The 15598-nt window shown below is 37.9% G+C and overlaps 1 protein-coding gene across 2 annotated transcripts in view; it reads right to left on the minus strand.

The window, feature by feature from the left end:
* The window catches only part of pld1b (phospholipase D1b), a 71394-nt gene that overhangs the window by 52932 nt on the left and 2864 nt on the right, over positions 1–15598 (minus strand). Inside the window, exon 1 of one of the 2 annotated variants that reach the window (XM_007232666.3) lies at positions 1901–2087. The exons of the other annotated variant lie outside the window; for it this stretch is intronic. The gene's annotated coding sequence lies outside the window, so the exon portion shown is untranslated. Of the gene's footprint in view, positions 1–1900; positions 2088–15598 lie in introns of those variants that run through there. 2 annotated transcript variants of the gene reach the window in all.

The raw sequence follows: 15598 nt of genomic DNA on the forward strand, positions 1-15598 counted from the left end.
AGCTTGCTCAAGGGCATCCCAACCACAAATGCAACAGAAGCAGATAATGCTGTTCCTTCTCCCCGACTTCTGGCTGGTTGAGGGAATCAAACCAGCAACCTTCCAGCCTCAAGTCTGTTTCTCTAATACTTAAACAACCCCCCTGACTTACTGTCAACTCTTGCAGAGTTTTACTCAACCTGTTGCATGATGTGAGGCTTATCTGGTTTAGCTGGATTTAGCACAGTACAATGTGTGAATCATTACATAGAAATCACTGTGTCACACCCATCACAGTATCCAATATTGTGTTTTTAAACGTACCACTACTGGGACTTTCAGTATTAGTATCAGTACACTACACCACAGAACATGCAGTGAAACACAGTATGTAATATAGTGGGGTTTTTTTATTGCCTAAAATATTTTATCTTTCTGCCTCAAAAATATTACCTTTAGAGGAAAGGGCAAAATAAAATGTAACATGATTTTATTCCAAGTCATTTTTACTGCTCTGTTTATCATAAAATATAAAAAGCACAAACTCAAAGGTCACTACTACACTCCAATGACGCAGAAAACGAGTACTCAGCCATTTAGTAAACATAATCTCCATCTCCTGCATCTGTGCAGTTGAGCACCAAAGAAAATAACATACCTCTAATTAAAAAAAAGAAGGGAAACCCATGAATTTAAAATAAAATCAACCATGCCCTACAAAAGTAGTAGGAGAGAGGATACCCCTTTCAATTAATGCAATCATCTGTTTTAATTAAGTTGCACCAATTGCTGATACAAATGTTCTAATGTACACACACAGCTTGTTTATTGCCTGTGGAGAAATACTGCCAATAAAATAGGACTTTCTGAGGTAGATAAACATGCACACTGAGCTGAGTAGCAGTTACTCCAATACATGAAACATAAATTCTTTTTAATACACTGGATCTCAGATGAAATAATGAAGGAGCAACTGTACCAATACCTTCACATATACAGTGCAATTAATTTATCAGATTGCATGTTAAAAACAACACAAACCAAACTAAAATGTAACCTAAAAAATCAATTGTAGTCTGGTCTGAAAAACATTATTTCTTTGGTGGACAGAGGACCAATATTTAAGAAGTATGGATTCAGTAACTTTATTAATACAAACAGCTCTGTTATTATATAAAATTAAGAGACCACTTCTGAATCAGTTTCTCTGATTTTGCTATTTATAGGGATATGTTTCAGTAAAATGAACATTGTTGTTTTATTGTATAAACTATGGACAACATTTCTCTCAAATTCGAAATACAATTTTTGTCATTTAGAGCATTTAATTGCAGACAATGAGAAATGGCTGAAATAACAAAAAATGCAGAGCTTTCAGACTTCAGATAATGCAAAGAAAACAAGTACATATTCATAAAGTTTTAAGAGTTCAGAAATCAATATTTGGTGGAATAACCCTGTTTTTAATCACAGTTTTCATGCATCTTGGCATGTTTTCCTCCGCCAGTCTTACACACTGCTTTTGGATAACTTTATGCCACCCGGGTGCAAACATTTAAGCAGTTAAGCTTGGTTTGATGGTTGTGATTATACATCTACCTCTTGAGGTTTACAATTTGGTAAAATCAAAGAAACTAATTAGTTTTAAGTGGTCTTTTATTTTTTTCCAGAGCTTTTCATGTATCAAGAAAACACTGCGATTCCAAACTTTATCAGTACCATTCCGTACCAATCTTGACAGATTGACAGCACGAAGCAGTGGGTGACAAACTCCATCCCACACACATCACTATATAACACACCAGCACATGCACAGACCACCAACTGACCACAGTAACAAAGTCAAGCACAGCACATGTACTGTTAAACAGCAGAACAGTGAAGAACAGTGATGAAACAACCACCTAAAATAACCACTGACCTGCCCTGGCGCCGGCAAAGAAGCCCCCATTGTGTGTTATTCCCTTTATTCCTCTTCACCAGTTAGAAAAGCACTAAATATATCCTTATATAACACAGCACACACACCACCACAACCTCTCTCTCTCATACACACACACACACACACAGAGCTCACAGCTCACACTGACAGACAGAGAGCGGGCGGACTACTTGGTCCTAGTGAGAGGTGTTGAGGGCTGGGACATGGCAGTCACATGGCCCACAGAGGGGAGGTGCTGTTGCTTGTTAGAAGCAACAGGGTGATCTGGCCCTGAGGTGCCAATCAAAGCCTCAGCCAGTCACATTTTGAGAGGAAGGCTGGCCTTTTCCCCTTTATTTATATCCCTAAGTACCTCTTTTTGATGCAGACACTTCAACACAAACAGGAAGCCTCGGATATGAGTTAATACAGTAGCGTCATTCAGCTAATGCTAAATTGTTAGTAAATAAGCCTGCGATTACTCATAAATGACATGATGCAATTTAATATTACTTTAGCAGCTCATTTTCTGAGTTATCTGCATGATACGAGTGTATTCCTCAATACCCGTTGCTCTGTAGCAATGCAATGCGTCTAAAAACAATAAATATGAAGATACTGCCAATAAAACACGTGGAATGAAAAATGCTAATTTATAAAAAGCACAGTGTTTCACACATTTCCTATATATTTTTACTTACCGGTAATTGCAAACAGTACGAACCAAAGATAATACATGTTTTATTTGATTAATAAATGTATGCATCTATTTCCTGCTTTTTAGGACTGTAACAAAATATGTAAAAAAAGTAGAGACAATAAAACCAATTTCTTGGGGCCGTTGCAACAAGGCAAGCACTAAACAAGCAACTGGCGCCAACAGACAATAACTGTGTGAGTATAATTTAAAATTTTGAGATGGTCAATGCAGAAAAGTACAACAACACTGTTTTTGGAATCTCCCTTAAGGGGGTATCTCCTGCTAGTTTCTGACAGTAGCCAGAGAGCCAGGTTCATGGTTCCTGCATCCTGCAAAATATGAATATGGGGTGAATGTGGTCCACACTGCTTGGGGCCTCCAATTGCAAATACCACAAATTTTGCTATTCCTTCTCACAACATTTAAAAACAAGCAATGAAATGTTTCAGGAGTTACTTGGCCCCATTCTTCCTGCAAAGACATCTTAAGTTATGCAACAATAAAGGGTCATTATTGCATTTTTCGCTTCAATATTCTAAACAGATTATCTGTTGAGGACAGGCAGGCCAGTCCAGTATCTGTAACCTCTTCTTCCACAGCCATGCCTTTTTAATGTATACAGCATGTGGTTTTGCACTTGTTGAAAACTGCATGTACGCTCCTATAAAATATGTGGTCCTAAAAACCCACAGTATATGTTTCTCTCAGATCTCAATGGACTTTTCTGTACATTTATCATGATAGTGTACTGACACAACCCTATACCATGACAGAGCCTTGCTTTTGCATTTGTTTTGGATCACAGTCTGAATCACATCTTTGGTTCCGAGAACATGGCATCTATTTGTTCTAAAACAAATCTAGAATATAGATTTGTCTGACCACAATACACGCTTCCACTGTGTGATTGATGTCCATCAAAGATGCATCAGAGAAGTGGACGCCACTTCTGGAAAATGGTTAACAGATTTGCCAAATAAATCTATAAGCTATTGCTGAATGATGGTTCTTTATGGTTCATGCATCTTGAGTTTTGCAAGGCTTGTGCCCTTGCCATTTATACACTAAAATTCCTCCCGATTCCTTGCTATTAGGCACTCACTGTAGAGAAAGTAAAAAATGCATTGTACAGATTCAGGCATTCTGGATATTACTATTAAAATTCTAACCCTGAATTATTAATTTCCCTACTGTCAGCTACCTGAATGCTGTTTTGACACATTATTTCAGGTGCAAGCATCAAGAAAACAGAATCTAATGAGCCTTTTATTCATAATAGAGCTCTACAACAAGAACATAACACAGTCATTGCAATACATAATGGTAAATCAGTGATCCGACATGGCCAAAGGCTGAGCCATATTATTCTAAGCAAAATAATTAACTTTCGTTGGATAACAGGAATACATTCATTCATCAAAACACAAAAACAAACATAAAGCTGGACCTGTGATTGGTCAATATGCTCGCAAAACCTAGTAAACACACTGTGACTGGATAGTGGATCATTTGCACACTAAAGGATAATGAATGTGAAAATAATGTTAATAATAATGAGAAAAATAATGTACTGTTCAATCCTAACCTGGACATGCTCTGCACTCTCTTCATTCTGATTCAACATCGCATCAATAACTGATATCATGACCTTGACACCACCAGGATACAAACATCCCATCTACCTGCCCACAGCATCTGCTTTGGTGACATATTAACAGCAGGAGTCCAGTAAAATGTCACCTCCTCCCAGGTTTTATGGCCGTGAGGCAAACAAGAGGAATCCATGCACTATCCAGAAGGTTGATTCACACCCAAGATACGAGTAAACCAACAAAGGTGGGGAAGACGGAGCTTCTTACATCCTCCTCAGTATCGATTCAAAGTACACTAAAGTGCCTGGCAGACTGTATAACTTATCACTGGGGAATAAATTATTGACAGACTCTCAATTCATGTTAGTGCAGCCATTTGAAATGTTTTGCAACTCTTTATCACTATCACTACTTCAAATGAGGAAAATAAACCGTGAGGTTTTGCATAGATACTGGATAATCAGGGATCTCGAGTGAAAGTGTGAATGAATGAATTAGTCATACTGGAGCTGTCAAATAAACAGGGCCGCTTCTGACCCCTTCTGGTGATTAAGATGCATTACATTTAGTAAGCCAGGCTGGCTGTGCACAGTACCTAAACACAAATGTGTCCTCATACACACAGACAGAAAACCAGCGGCTGCAAAACAATACACAATACACAGTAAATTATGGGTTAGAGGTATGGACAGGCTGTCAGCTGGGCTTACTAAAAGGCCAGCAACTACACGTTTGATGTACCCACACAATCTATGAAGACATCTGAGAGTTAGTACTCAAGCGAAAGAGAAGGGAGTTACTAAATCTAAACAAATGATTACAAGTAAGTAGAGCCAGTTGAGCCAGTTAAGTCGTTGAACGTGTCGCAATAGGGTTCAGGTTTTCTGTAATGTGCCTCACCTATAGTGGGTCGAAGGTACTTTTAAAACACATGAATCCTTTAGTAGGAGTTAATTACACTGGCATACACAACACAATAATTACATCACTGACTTGTCATGCAATATTTGGACGTGACCACAACCATTTTTGTTTGCCTAATGTGATTACAAAACCAATTAATATGAATGAGCTGGTGTGTGGATTGTGAACACTGGTTTTATTTAACTTATCTTTATTTATTTCTTTGGGATAAATAAAGGGCTAAAAAATTACAATAATATTATTTACGCCATTTATTTCTGGGACAATATATCAACCAAAGAAATTCAAATGCATTTCACTGAGGTTATAAACTAGCCCACAACTGTGTTTTTATGTTTTCATTGGACCATGTCATGACCCCAAAAAAACAACCCCTGGCTTTGGTTGGTGGTGTAATGAAAAATGTCTTTTTCACGTTTGCTCTGATGTTGTAGAGTGAAGTTCTACATACCGTATTTTTTGGACTATAAGGCGCACTATCTATAGCGTCATAGCACATTTTAAAAGGCACTTGTTAGGAACAGGGGTGTCGCCATGTTTCTCTTCTAATTCAGCCTCTAGCGGCAAAACCTGTAAAGCTAAGCTAAGTAAAATAAACAAAACGGTACTTCTTAAAAAAAAAAAACTTTTTGACGAGTCAGACAAGTCAAACAAGCGCTGGATGTTAATCTACACATATTTCTCTCCTGAAAACTGTTTATTTGGGTGAGTAAAGTGCTTCCGTTTATTTAGAGCAAGCTTACATTGCAGATTTCCTGCAGATTTAACTGCTAATGGCGCCTTACTGCAGCCCTACAGAGCAACACTGAGGAACCCTGATTGTTACCAGGGCAATATTAGCTTAATTGCTGCTATTGCTGCTCCAGCAACGCTAGCAGGGGTTAGCAGCAGGCTACAGGTCGATAATACTCAACTCTGAACGACCAGAATGGCTGGTGCTTAGCGGGTAACGCTAATGCTGCTCCAGCAGTGCTAGCCGGGGTTAGCAGCAGGCTACAGGCCGATAATACTCACCTCTGAACAGCCAAAAAGATAGGGCTTAGCGGGTATTGCTAATAATGCTCCAGCAATGCAAGCCAGAGTTAGAAGCAGACTACAGGCCGTTAATACTCAACTCTGAATGGCCGGATGGCTAGCGCTTTGCGGGCAATGCTAAACTGAAACTTCTGTGTAACACTGCACTTCAGCAGAGTTGCTTTACTACTCCTTACAACCTGACAGGTAAAGTTCATACATAAGGCACACCAGATTATAAATGTGCACTGACAATTTTTGGAAAAATTACAGTATTTATTGTGCACCTAATAGTCCAAAAAATACAGTAATAATCTATTTTCGATAGCCTGCATATAATTTATCCATATGTCCTGCATATTCAGAATTTAATGCACTTTGTTGACTTAGATTAATTTAGTATTATTTATATTATTTATAATATTTATTTCAAATATCATACACAATATAAGGCCTGTTGTAATGTAGCTGAAAAAGAAAGAAGCCAACCTTGGCTTTATTCCAAGACCACAGTTGGTCTGAGAACACTGCAGTGTTGAAGCCCCAGGTTTTAATCACCTGTCCCTAGTTACAGGTGAAAGATATGGCAAACAAATTAACAAATACTCTCATATCACCCACCTTCACCATAGATATCATCAGCACTAGCATTAGACTGCATGACAGCTCATTTTATCATCATTTTATTTTGTTACGTAATTTTTAATAATTGATTGGGCAACCTTGCAATACGTATAACAATGAATCATCGTGATAAATACTGTGTAACAGAATTCTCCACCCTTACTGCCCACACACATTTTACACCATAATGACAATGACATACACAAAGTATCAGAAGGATATAATATCAACCGCAATTAAAAAATATATATTTTTTTGCTTTAAAAACTTTAAAATACTTCATAATAGATCATATTATTACCATTCATCATATCACTTAAAATACATAATCGTATTTTCTGGTAATCTTCCATCAAATTCACATTAGAATAAAAAAAGAAGAAATGTGGTTAAGCATTAATACTATCCAATCATATCATGTTTCCCCACCACCCACAAGAGTAAATGATGCTCAGCTAGGTCAAAGTGCATCCCTGATACTCCCTTACACTCAATCTGACACTACACACCAACCAACCAACCCGTGATCCGCATTATTATTATTATTCATCAGGATATGACACACTAATCCCACAAACACAGCTTTTCTCTCTAAACACTGATGATCAAACCTTCTGGAGTGACTCACAGCAGTGTTCCTGTACAAGTATGAGGTGCACCCCATAGGGCAGCATAGCCCAGCTGGTGTCAAACTCCATTATATTTTACTACACTGATCCACCCATTCTCATATAACCCAAACACATCATATGCTTTTCTAATCCAGAAGTACATAGTGAGATCAGATCCCACTTCTGTTAAACTGAGTAAAATATAAACAAAAATGTGGTGACAAGCAATTTAGGACACATGCTACTGCTATCATGCATCATCACCACTTGCACTCTACTTCCTGTCACTTGTGTAGAGTGTAACACCACGGTTTATAACCACAAGACCATCTCCCCTTCAGATCTGTACGTTAACACATGGTTAGCTACACGTTAGACACATGCAAATTACCATGCCAGCATGTTTTTTAAGCTAAATAAAATGTATTACGCTACAGTTTCATTTTATATGACCTTCAAGGGTATGGAAATCACTTGCAGAGCAAAAGATAGCGGTCGCACAGAGTTCAACAGCATCCTATTACCAGGATCATATATATTTTTGAAATAAAAAATGTTATATGCATATCTGCACAACAGCTACACTTCATAAGGTCCATAAGAGTTCCCACAGTAATCATTTGTGTAGTAAAGTTTGCCTCTGAAGCATTTAAAATGTAACATTTGCTACCATTAAAGAAATATGTTAACATTTTAGGAATTAAAGCCAATTTACCCAAGCTTAAATCAAATTGGACAGTTAAGTGTGTGTGACAATCAGTTGTATGACCAGACATGGTCTGTTTTTTATTTTATTTTAAAGGCAAAATAAGGAGATAAAAGATCTGGAGTTAATTCCAAGTGTCTCATTTGCCAACTGACAACTGGTAGTAAAATGCATCTCCAGTTTACAATGTGATTGCTGTGTGTGACAGACATAATATGCAAATCCACTTGTTACATGGCAACCAGCTGTTTATCTGTGCCATGATGAAGATCGTTGCTGTCTGAAAATCTGCAATTTTACAAGTCATTGTCCTTCATTATTATCTTCCTCGATGTACTGCATAGGGAGGAGTTTCAGTTGTACTGGTGGGAGGTTAAATTTTCAAGTGGATATTGAAGAGACCGATGTGTTTACATTGCTATAAAATGTGTCTTAAATGTGTTTTTAAGTGGTTTAAGTGCTGGGTTTGTATTTGTATGTAAAAGCGTCATTAAGTCTCCCAGAGAAAATCTAATAAAGCTAATAAGTTCTGGAACAGGATTCTTTGGACAGGATTAAACTGAGTAATGAGAGGGAACAGAGAGGTTCATTATCAAAAGCATACCACATCCTTTCTCAAACACAGTGGAGATGGTGTTAAGGCATGGGCATGCACAGTTCCCAATATAACTAGTTCACTGGTGCTTTTTCATGATGTGACTGCTGAATTGAAGCAGAAGGATTAATTATTTAAATGTTGATGACCATATGGTGCCAAACTGATTGGATGTGGGATGTGCTGCTTCATACAGTGTAATTTAGGCTATACAACAACACAGTTATTATCTATTGGAACTATTATCCTCACAGATGCAGCTATTTTTGTGCAATAATTTATTAATATTTAACAGGATGTTTATACTGTTACAATTAGAGTTGCACGGTGTACCGAAGGTTCGATTCTTTTTCGATACTACGTCATCACAAACGATTCGGTTCTTTAGCGTTCGATGCTTTCGATACTGTGTATAGCCCAGTCACTAGCTTCAAATGAGTCAAATTAGTAGGCGCGATTTGATTCAGTTCATAAGAAAACTGATTCACACCGCAGCAGTCGGTGTGGCAGGATTCAGATAAACTTAGTGTTCTGAACAAATGAATCGATTCACGCGCAAGCCAGCAGAGCAGCAGCGAGTGTAGAATGGCGACGGCTAAAATAACAGATGTCTCTCGTCCGCGACTTGTGGACAAAACGGGCGCGAGGAGTGAAGTGTGGGAAAATAGTCTGAGATGTAGGCATCTGTTTTTTATTTGTATTTTTATTTTTAAATAAAATAACGAAAATAACGAAAACTGAAAGTGAACTAAACTACTTTATTTATTAGCGCTGTTTTCACTCCCGCAGTTGTACAGCGGGGGGTGTTGTGCCGATTCTGTCCGCGAAGCGGGAGTTGGATTCAGTAGCGGATTCGGCACAAGCGCGGCGGCACCTCGCGGTCCGCGGTGTTAGTTGTAAGCGCTCGCGCTAGCCGCAAAATACGACAGAAAACACTGAGGGAGCTGCAGACTTATGTGTGGGACTAGAATATGAGCACGAGGAGATAAAAGAGAACCTTTACCTGTGAGTAGCTCACATCAGAACACGCAAATCTCTCTCTCTCACTCTCGCTGTGTCTCTTTCTCTGTTTCTCTCTCTCTCGCACGTGAACGCCTCCGCGTTTGACCTGCAGCAGTGTGTTTAGCTGTTCTTAAAAATCATTTTAATTAAATAATAGTTCTATGCTTCTATGTTACAGTGTTATTTAACATAATAGCAGACAAGCACCCTGATCTCTACAAAGAGCTGAGAAGTCGACAGGTTAGTGGAGTTAGTCAAGATACACTCTGTCTGTAGTTTTACTAAGATTTACTAGCGACTGCTTATTAAAAATGGTAAACGGTTGATTAATAAAACGGAGCAGTGAGTGTTAAAATGAACATAACATTGTAATGTTCTTCTGTCTCTTTATTTTCCTTATTCAGAACTTAACTTCTGCCCGCCCGTCAGGTTCACATAGTCAGGCTACCATTACCTCTGGTTTTAGTTTTAGTTTTTAGGAAGTGTTTAGATAATTATGTTATAGTTAAGGTTATAATAACGAAACTTGTTTTTTGTTCAAATGTTTCATTTTAGAATAAAAACGTTTGCACCTATTGTTCAGTGTTCAATCCAGTTCAGTCAAAAATAAACATTTTATGTTCAGATATTTTTATTGTTTTTTTTTTCTTCCAAGTATCGTTTTGGTATCGAGAATCGTGATACTACAGTTGGTATCGGTATCGAAGTCAAAATTTTGGTATCGTGACAACCCTAGTTACAATGAGCAATAATACCACCAGTGTGATTCATGTGCAATATATATGTTTCCTCTTTTTTCTCTCCCTATATGCAGCTCTGGAAAACAAGGAAGAGACCACTTCAGTTTTTGAATCAGTTTCTCTGATTTTACTATTTATAGGTATATGTTTGAGTAAAATGAACGTTGTTGTTTTGTTCTGTAAACTACTGACATCTCTCTTAAATTCCAAATATAAATAATATCATTTAGAGCATTTATTTGCAGAAAATGAGAAATGGCTATATTCAGACTTCAAATAATGAAAAGAAAACAAGTTTATATTCATCAAGTTTTAAGAGTTCAGAACTCAATATTTGGAGAAATAACCATGGTTTTATTAATCTTGGGATGTTCTCCTCCACCAGTCTTACACACTGCTTTTGGATAACTTTATGCCACTCCTGGTGCAAAAATTCAAGAAGTTTAGCTTGGTTTGATGGCTTGTGATCATCCTTCTTCCTCTTGGTTGTATTCAGGAGGTTTTCATTTTGGTAAAATCAAAGAAACTCATCACTTTTAAATAGTCTCTAATTTCTTTCCAGTGCTGTATATACTTTTTCTCCATATGTCTACTTGCTGTCTAACACATACCGTGTTTTATTTTGTGTTATATTTTCACATCAGACTGGAAAACTCAATTCCACTCAGCTGTGCTCTCTTTGGTGTGTAGTCTGAATGACAATGAAGCTCACTTTCTTCACTCTTTTCACAGAATGGAATGTTCTTAAAAAGGCCCGGGTCAGTCACCTGGCCTAATCCCTGGTGAGCATGATTTTCACTGGAGACTAAACTAAAGGCAGAAAGACCCACATTATCAGAACTCACAAGTACATAAAGAGTGATGGAACTTGCAGTTCAGAAACTCCTCACAAAGACAAACGCAAAGACAGAGAGAGGAGGACAGACCTCAACCTTTGACTCATACAGTGAAGGAGTCAAGCATCATATGATGAAACATTTAAACATTTGAGTCCTGAGAGGAATGCTCTCTCTGGTGATGACAGTGACCCCTGAGGCTGAACAAATGGTTTGAGGAGTAATAAAATGACGCAAATTATATGCTTTAGCCTTTACACTCACCAGATCTCAACCCAAATGAAAACCTGAGATGGAGTGATACAATCTTATGAAAGGTTTGGGCAACCTTGGCCAAATGACACAGTAAATACAGCTTCTTTACCACTTCATAACCTAACCAGAGATACTAGACACCCCAGTATAATTTTAGAAACATGATTTGCCTTATATTAGCTTAGCTTTCAACAAACTGTATGCAATAAAATGACATGTGTAAAATTTGTTTTCACATTTTGTTTCCCATTTGTTCCTTACACAGACTGGTCACAGCCTAAAACATTTTAATAAATAAAACAATAGATCTGTTGAAACAAAAAATTAATTAATTAAAGCTTTAACCTATATTTAAGCTATTATTAGCTTGAATCAGTCTTAATATAGTACATCCAGTGTTGGCCAGTTGGCCCGAGTGGTGAGCGTAACTTGGTTCTTTTTCAGCATAGAATAAATATGTCAAAAAGTACTGGTTTGAACTATCTGCTAAATCTAGGCATTGGGCAGATGATTCTGAAAAAGAAATAATGCAATAATTACAATATAACTGTGCATCATTAATAATAATAGTGGCAACAGATCCTTAAAACCAAAGTCAATTAAAAAATCAATTCGAGAACTATTCCATACTCAGTATACAGTTCTTTTTATTCAGAATGTGCTGTTTTTTATCTAGTTAAACAGCACTAATCACACTCTTTGTAATGAAACATGCAGTTGGGCAATGTTCTTGTAGCACTGGTGATACTCTCAATATGCCTACAAAAGTATATTGGCAATACGAAAATTTATTACGATACGATAAAACATGGTCATATTGACCAGCTCAAAAAAGAAATGTTCACTTTGTTCTGTACAAACATTTTGTCACTTTATAGTGTCTGAAGCAGTCAGCCACTTTTAAGTGTCAGTAACGCCCCATTTGTCAGAAATGTATTTTTTTATAAAATGCTGTTCCCTTTTTCTCAAAACAATCCTTTCCTCCCTTTGCTGCTTGTGGCCCAATATCTCTATTTTTACTCCACCAGTTTCCTCAGCTGGCTTCCCTGGATGTTCTGTAGCTTACTTCAAATATTTAGATTAAGATTTTCTTTTTATGACTCTTACATGAAGATTATGCGCAGTTGAATGGTACACCACCCTCTTGAGTGAGAGAGCTAAACTTTCTCTTAGGTTTTCTTTCAAATGAAACAAACTTTAGTTCGTAATTCCCATTTTTAAACTAGATTATTTTAGTTGATTCGGATTTAAACTATGTTCTACCACTCGCTTTCTATCCACTCTGAGCTGCAGGCAAACAGACACGATATTAAGTTGTGTTTGAAGAGTACAGAGTGAGTATGCAAATCTACTTGTAGTCAGTGGAACAATTTCAGCTTTTATTTCTTATCTGGAGTATTTCCTTATCTGGTGTATTTCCGCATGATACACACAAATACACCAACAGCTAACACTGTCACATTCTCTACCGCAGCCTTCTAGGATATTTAAACCTTGAGTAAGAGCTCTTTACTAAAGAAATGCTTAGAGAAGCACAATTCACCACAACACACTCCTGCCCCGTTTTAAAGAGATGTATTCTGAGGATGGGAGGAATCTCCAACACAATCTGAGCTCACTGCACAAACCCTGACTGGCAAACAACAACCGCTCTGTCCACTGTTCATACACAGGTCATCTGAGCTAAGCTGAGGATGGCTAACTCCAATCTCGTGAGACTGCATTACTTTATTAGGTCAGTAAGAGAGGGAGTGTATCTTAGTACACAAACCCAAAATCATTCAGGTTAATCCTGCATGTATTTACATCTTACATTTTTTTAAACATTTGTTTGTCAGATCCCTGATTTGTATGCTTAGTGTCCACTTTAATGGAAATTGCCTCTTTGGCCAATTTATTAGAAACAACTACCTATTACATCCACTTGCTGGACACAGGCCACATTATTATAAACACTTACTTTGTGTTTCCACTCATATGCCACTTAATTGTCACTTTATTAGAAACACCTACCTTGTGCTTTCACTAAATTGTCACTTTATTAGAAACACCTACTATGTGCATCAACTTACTGACCACTTTATTAGAAACACCTACCTTGTGCTTTCACTCATATGTCACTTTATTTGTGTCTTTTACTTCCATTTACTGGACACTTCAGTAGAAACACCTTTGCTGTACTTCCACTTATTTGCAACTTTATTTGAAACATCTACCTTATACTTCCATTCTCTTGCCACTTTATTCGAAAAACAATTTATTTCCACTCATTGGCCTCTTTATTAGAAATAACTGCATTTACTTACAGACCACTGTTTTAGAAACACCTATATTGTATTTCCACTTTATTAAAAAGAAAAACACCTAGTTTTGCACTTACTGGCCACTTTATTAGAAACACCTACCTTGCTACCAGCACTGGAAGGGTGAAAGCTAGCATGTGCTTCCTCCAAGTCAAGCAAAGCCACCTAGGGCATGCAGTATTTTAACCTGCCACTTACACAGTATCATTGGGCAGCTAAACAATGTGATGCTATACGACTAGAACTGTACAGCATCACATAAGTGATGGGCAAGCGGGAGGGCCATTCTTTACACACAGAGAGAGCAAAGCCAAGCAAGCTTTCCACAGTAAAGACTTTAGCATCATCAGAGATTTCTGGCACAGAGTCAACACTTAGATGATTAAACCACTCTTCAGCAGAGGCATTCTCCTCAGCAATCAGCATGCTTTATCCTTCTGCACAGTCTTTTCTCCATGGAGGTAGAGAGCCATCATGTTGCTCTTAGGCATGATATTAGCAAGAGCTGCAGAAGTGCAAATAGTTATGAGAAAACTGATGAGGGCCTCCCTGCATGGGCGCACAGCAATACAGCTCCAGCAGCACAACGCATATGCATACTGACATCCAAACCCACAAAGTCAACCAAACACACCCGTTCTGTGTTTACCTTGCCACCAGATTGCTCAGGAGAGGTGAACAGGCTGACAGGACCAACACAATACAGGCCTATTCCAATGCCTTCATTAGCTTACACATTGTAGTCAATTGCAGCTGACTGTGAAAAACAAGTACGACTGTGCTGTAGAAGTGCTTACCCAAGTTAGCAGGCCCAAATTGCTCTCTAATGACACCTAAAAAGGTTGCAGGTAATTGAACACAGAGATCTCACCACAACCTATTTGAGTATTACAGTATGGACTTAAGCAGAGGACACAACTAATGTGCCAACTCTCATTCAGCAGGAGCAAAAGCAGGAAATTTACACGGTCGAAGCCCAGACATGAAGTTGCCATGCAGGAACTGCAGGTTGTTGGCCTTCTGTTATTAATATTAATGAAGCTGATGGGCCTCTGACTACTCCCAAGTGTTTTCATTCTCTTCTGCTTCTCTCAAAGGGAACTCTATCCTGTGAGTTTTCAATGGTGTGTAAAGTTTCCTGTTTAGTAGTTTAAGAAAAGCAGAACAAAAGTGTAACTTAACGAGGCAGGAATAGATTTCCATAAATATACAAACTCAAGAACACTTACTCAAGTCATTTGGCAGGTCTTCAGTCAACATATTTCACTTTTCTGATGTAGTGGCCCAGAAATGCAACCTAAATCTAGCTGTAAACTAGGCTTCAGATCCCAGCTTAACGTATTTAACTGTCCTGGATTCCATCTCTTGGACTACCTAACTCTCTAACTCACATTACAAGCCACATTTCTTAATTCCGGCTATCTTGACGGTTCACATTCACAAATGTAAGTGACCTGTATCTGTGTGTAATGTGAACAAATTTGTCTCTGAAACCTCTCACATGCGCACATTGATGCGTGAATAAGCATTGCTTTCTTTACCAACAACAGAAAAAACTCATATTTGAAAGATGACTCGTAGCTTTATAAAGGTGAAACAGATGTGTTAGCAGCTCATATATGGAGCATCTTTTGCTCGCATGGAAAGCAAATGGCAAAACTTTTGCTGTTTTTGCAGCTAAAGCTGCACAGATGCACCAAGAGATGTGTGGGTACGAGAGAAAAGCACGTAGCTTAAACGTACATGTATGTGTGAAAGCAAAAAGACGCATCAACTCCAATTTGACCGTTCACTTT

The sequence above is a fragment of the Astyanax mexicanus genome, chromosome 1, assembly GCF_023375975.1.
Source record: "Astyanax mexicanus isolate ESR-SI-001 chromosome 1, AstMex3_surface, whole genome shotgun sequence".
Lineage (NCBI taxonomy): Eukaryota > Metazoa > Chordata > Actinopteri > Characiformes > Acestrorhamphidae > Astyanax > Astyanax mexicanus.